The sequence below is a fragment of the Ascidiella aspersa genome, chromosome 5, assembly GCF_963924565.1.
Source record: "Ascidiella aspersa chromosome 5, kaAscAspe10.2, whole genome shotgun sequence".
Classification (NCBI taxonomy): Eukaryota; Metazoa; Chordata; class Ascidiacea; order Phlebobranchia; family Ascidiidae; genus Ascidiella; species Ascidiella aspersa.
The window spans coordinates 11,918,955-11,923,954 of NC_139451.1; the positions used below are offsets into that span (position 1 = coordinate 11,918,955).

Here is a 5,000-nt window from a genome sequence, read left to right on the forward strand (position 1 = left end):
TACCATCTGAGGGATTATGACTGAACGCCTCTAAGTCAGAATCCCGCCTAGGAAGCGACGATACTTTTGTGCCTCGCCCTCGACGGGCAAAGATAAACGGTCGTTCGGCCGTTGCTAGTGCCGAGAGCCGATCTTTCGCGGGCGCGACAAGCGTCGCCCGCTAGTCGGCGAATCCTCCTGTTCGAAACGCGTGGTGCTAAATCATTCGTAAACGACCTAGTTGAAGACCGGGGTGTCGTAATCACTAGAGCAGTATCTTCACTGCGATTTGTTGAGAGTAAGCCTCAAGATCTATCGATTTGTCCGCAAGGTCGGGCGCTAAAAGCGATCTCGAACGCCTCCGGGCGCGCGAGGTTGTTTTTTTTCTAAGTTTTTTTTCGCCGCCGACACTTGTCTTTTTTTTCAATTTTTTTTTTTCAATTTTTCGCTCGCGCGGCGGGCCTTTCCACGTTCACATCGGGGCGAAATTTTTTATGTTTTTCGACAGTCCTTTGCAATTTTTTCGATCTCTCTTTTCGACACTTTTTTGCCGCGCGGCGGGCCTTTGCACGTTCACATCGGGGCGAAATTTTTTATGTTTGTCGACAGTCCTTTGCAATTTTTTCGATTTTTCTTTTCGACACTTTTTTGCCGCGCGGCGGGCCTTTCCACGTTCACATAGAGGGCAGGTCTTTATTTTTTTGTGACTGTCCTTTACAATTTTTTTTTCGCGCACTCGGGCTTTAGCATATTTCCGCCCAGCGAGCAAGAGCATATTTAGGCCGCGGGAGCATGAGCCTGTTTAGGCCGCGCGAGCTTTGAATATATTTCGGCCGCGGGAGCATGAGCCTGTTTAGGCTGCGCGAGCAGTGAGTACATTTCGGCCGCGGGAGCATGAGCCTGTTTAGGCCGCGCGAGCATTGAATACATGTCGGCCGCGCGAACATTGAACATATTTCGGCCGCGCGCGCGAGCAAGAGCCTGTATAGGCCGCGCGAGTATTGAGTACATTTCGGCCGCGCGAGCATGAGCCTGTTTAGGCCGCGCGAACATTGAACATATTTCGGCCGCGCGCGCGAGCAAGCGCCTGTATAGGCCGCGCGAGCGTGTGATATGCCTCGCAATAGTTCAACACCTGGCGCAATCGTGCACCTTTTTTTTACGTTAGAATTTCAAACGGAAGACCCCAGGGACAACACTCATCTTTGCTATACTTGTGGGAGCTGACAAGCTTCGACAAGTAAAGAATCGGTGAAAAGGCGATTGGCTCGCTGGGCAGATGTTGCTGCTGCGCGAAGAGCCGAGTGTCAGTTTGTCGGGTTCTGAGCGGTCGCTTCGGCGAAGTTGTCTGGCGTGCGTTGCGCTCGCGCCGGTGTTGGCGACGTGGCGGTCGAAAGGCCTGCCGACGAAGTCTTACTCCGGCGGGTGCGACGGGCGGTGACGGTTTTCTGAGTTCGGGCAGCCGAGCAAAGAACGAAATTTTAACGGAGAGAAGCCTTCGGGTTTCGCATCGACCGAGCGACGGCGCCGCATCAGCGGCGCCTCCTTCGTCGGCCTTTCGGGGCTACGCTAAAGTAGCTACCTGGTTGATCCTGCCAGTAGTCATATGCTTGTCTCAAAGATTAAGCCATGCAAGTCTAAGTACGAGCTCTCGTACAGTGAAACTGCGAATGGCTCATTAAATCAGTTATGGTTCATTTGATCGTACGTTTTACGTGGTTAACTGTGGAAATGCTAGAGCTAATACATGCGTGAAGCGCCGACCTCGCGGGAGGCGTGCTTTTATCAGACCAAAAACCGACCGGGCTTCGGCCCGCAACCTTTGGTGACTCTGGATAACTTTGCGGATCGCACGGTCTCGCACCGGCGACGGATCATTCAAGTGTCTGCCCTATCAACTTTCGTCGGTACGGTACTGGCCTACCGAGGTTCTTACGGGTAACGGAGAATCAGGGTTCGATTCCGGAGAGGGAGCCTGAGAAACGGCTACCACATCCAAGGAAGGCAGCAGGCGCGCAAATTACCCATTCCCGACGCGGGGAGGTAGTGACGAAAAATAACAATACAGGACTCTAAACGAGGCCCTGTAATTGGAATGAGTACACTTTAAAACCTTTAACGAGTATCCATTGGAGGGCAAGTCTGGTGCCAGCAGCCGCGGTAATTCCAGCTCCAAAAGTGTATATTTAAGTTGTTGCGGTTAAAAAGCTCGTAGTTGGATTTTGGGCGCAGGCGGCCGGTCCGTCGCAAGGCGTGTACTGGCCGTCCTGGCCTCACCTCCGGTTCTCCGCCGGTGCCCTTGACTGAGTGTCGGCGGCGGCCGGAACGTTTACTTTGAAAAAATTAGAGTGTTCAAAGCAGGCGATTCGCCTGAATAATGGTGCATGGAATAATGGAATAGGACCTCGGTTCTATTTTGTTGGTTTTCGGAGCGCGAGGTAATGATTAAGAGGGACAGACGGGGGCATTCGTACTGTGCCGTTAGAGGTGAAATTCTTGGATCGGCGCAAGACGAACGACTGCGAAAGCATTTGCCAAGAATGTTTTCTTTAATCAAGAGCGAAAGTCAGAGGTTCGAAGACGATCAGATACCGTCCTAGTTCTGACTATAAACGATGCCAACTAGCGATCGGGGGGCGTTAGTTTTACGACCTCTCCGGCAGCTTGCGGGAAACCAAAGTCTTTGGGTTCCGGGGGAAGTATGGTTGCAAAGCTGAAACTTAAAGGAATTGACGGAAGGGCACCACCAGGAGTGGAGCCTGCGGCTTAATTTGACTCAACACGGGAAATCTCACCCGGCCCGGACACAGTGAGGATTGACAGATTGAGAGCTCTTTCTTGATTCTGTGGGTGGTGGTGCATGGCCGTTCTTAGTTGGTGGAGCGATTTGTCTGGTTAATTCCGATAACGAACGAGACTCTGGCTTGCTAACTAGTTACGCGACCCAATCGGTCGGCGTCTAACTTCTTAGAGGGACTAGTGGCGTTTAGCCACACGAGATTGAGCAATAACAGGTCTGTGATGCCCTTAGATGTTCGGGGCCGCACGCGCGCTACACTGACCGGATCAGCATGTGCTCGCCTTGGCCGACAGGTCTGGGTAACCCGCTGAACCCCGGTCGTGCTAGGGATAGGGAATTGCAATTATTTCCCTTGAACGAGGAATTCCCAGTAAGCGCGAGTCATTAGCTCGCGTTGATTACGTCCCTGCCCTTTGTACACACCGCCCGTCGCTACTACCGATTGAATGGTTTAGTGAGGTCCTCCGATTGGACCTGGCGCGGCCGGCAACGGTCGAGCCGGCGTCCGAGAAGACGATCTAACTTGATCATTTAGAGGAAGTAAAAGTCGTAACAAGGTTTCCGTAGGTGAACCTGCGGAAGGATCATTAACGGTCTCGCAAACGCTTCGGCGAACGCGAAACTCGGACAAGCGAGAGAAAAAGTCTTTGCTACCCGGCGCCCGACCCGCGAGGAGCGGCGCGCCGGCCGGCGATTCGGTCACCCGGTAATGTTTGCGCGTCGAGTGCCGCGGTGCCGCGCGCTCCGGCTTCAAGCGTCGGCCTGGCCGACCGCTCGGCGCGGTCTATTTTGTCACCCTATAGTGCGAGGCACTGTGCGAGCGAAACAATCGTGGATGGCTCTTGGCGGTGGATCACTCGGCTCGTGAGTCGATGAAGGACGCAGCTAGCTGCGTGAATTAGTGTGAATTGCAGGACACATTGAGCATCGACGTTCTGAACGCAAATTGCGGCCTCGGGTCAATCCCGGGGCCGCGCCCGCCTCAGGGTCGCGTTGCAAACGTTCCGCGCGGGGATTTCTCCGCGCGGCTGCTGCGGCGTCGGACGCGCGAGCGCCCGTCCCGCTCAAGACAGCACGGCACGATGCGCGACGATCGCGACCAGAATCCCGCGCGGCGGCGGCGAGTCGACCTCGAAGAGGCCAACGGCTGGCGGCTCAAGGGCGGGAATCGAGGTGCGCGGCGGCGCGCGGCGCCGACGGCGAGCGCGGAACGGGAAGAATAGTCCCGGTCCTTACTTTCGGCCTGAGGTCGGACGAGGCTACCCGCTGAATTTAAGCATATTACTAAGCGGAGGAAAAGAAACTAACGAGGATTCCCTCAGTAACGGCGAGTGAAGCGGGATGTGCCCATCGCCGAATCCGCGCGCTTTTGGAGTGCGCGGAATTGTGGCGTACGGAATTCGTCACGGCGCGCTTCGCCGGTCGCCCGCGTCCTTCTGATCGAGGCCTTTTCCCAGAGCGGGTGTCAGGCCCATGGCGGCGACAGGCGGGCGCGCTACGGCGTCTTCCCAGAGTCGGGTTGTTTGGGAATGCAGCCCAAAGCGGGTGGTAAACTCCATCTAAGGCTAAATACGGTCACGAGACCGATAGCGAACAAGTACCGTGAGGGAAAGTTGAAAAGCACTTTGAAGAGAGAGTTAAAGAGTACGTGAAACCGTCGAGAGGCAAACGGGAGGGCCTGTCGGGTCGCCCGGTCGCTTTCAGCCGGCCCCCTGTCGGCGACGTTGTCGTGCGGACCCTCACGGGCCGCCGGCGGCGCCGCCCGATCGGGGACCAGCGCACTAGCGCCGGGCGAAGGCCGCGACCGTCTGGACGGCGGCGAGAAGGCCGCGCGCAAGGTAACCCGGCCTCGGTCGGGTACTATAGGCGCGCGTGTCCGTCGGCCCGCCGTTCGGGCGAGGAGAGATCGCCGCGTCTGCCCTTCGGGGCCGAGCGCCCGGTGCCGGCTGGGGCGTCGTGGGTCGGGGACTGTTCTCAGTGCCCAGCCTCTTCGTCTCGGTCGCGCTTCCGGTGTCGTTTCGCGAGGCGCACGGGGTCCGCGGCTGAAGTCAGCCACCTTCCCGACCCGTCTTGAAACACGGACCAAGGAGTCTAACGTGAGCGCGAGCCACGGGGCAGTACGAAACCCATGGGCGCAGTGAAAGTGAATGTCGGCGCGGTCCGGCGGAGGTGAGACGTCGTCGTTCGCGGCGGCCGCATCACCGGCCGATCTCGTCCGCTT

General features: G+C 56.8%; 2 non-coding genes and 1 pseudogene across 2 annotated transcripts; all 3 read left to right on the forward strand.

Annotated features, from left to right (window-relative positions):
• Positions 1-1,558: 1,558 nt before the first annotated feature.
• Positions 1,559-3,369, forward strand: LOC146143808 (small subunit ribosomal RNA). Its single transcript, XR_014500434.1, has one exon. It is a non-coding gene; the product is annotated as a small subunit ribosomal RNA (ribosomal RNA).
• A 247-nt stretch (positions 3,370-3,616) lies between these two features.
• Positions 3,617-3,770, forward strand: LOC146143809 (5.8S ribosomal RNA). Its single transcript, XR_014501260.1, has one exon. It is a non-coding gene; the product is annotated as a 5.8S ribosomal RNA (ribosomal RNA).
• Positions 3,771-4,018: 248 nt separating this feature from the next.
• LOC146143810 (large subunit ribosomal RNA) overlaps positions 4,019-5,000 on the forward strand; it is a 3,679-nt pseudogene continuing 2,697 nt past the window's right edge.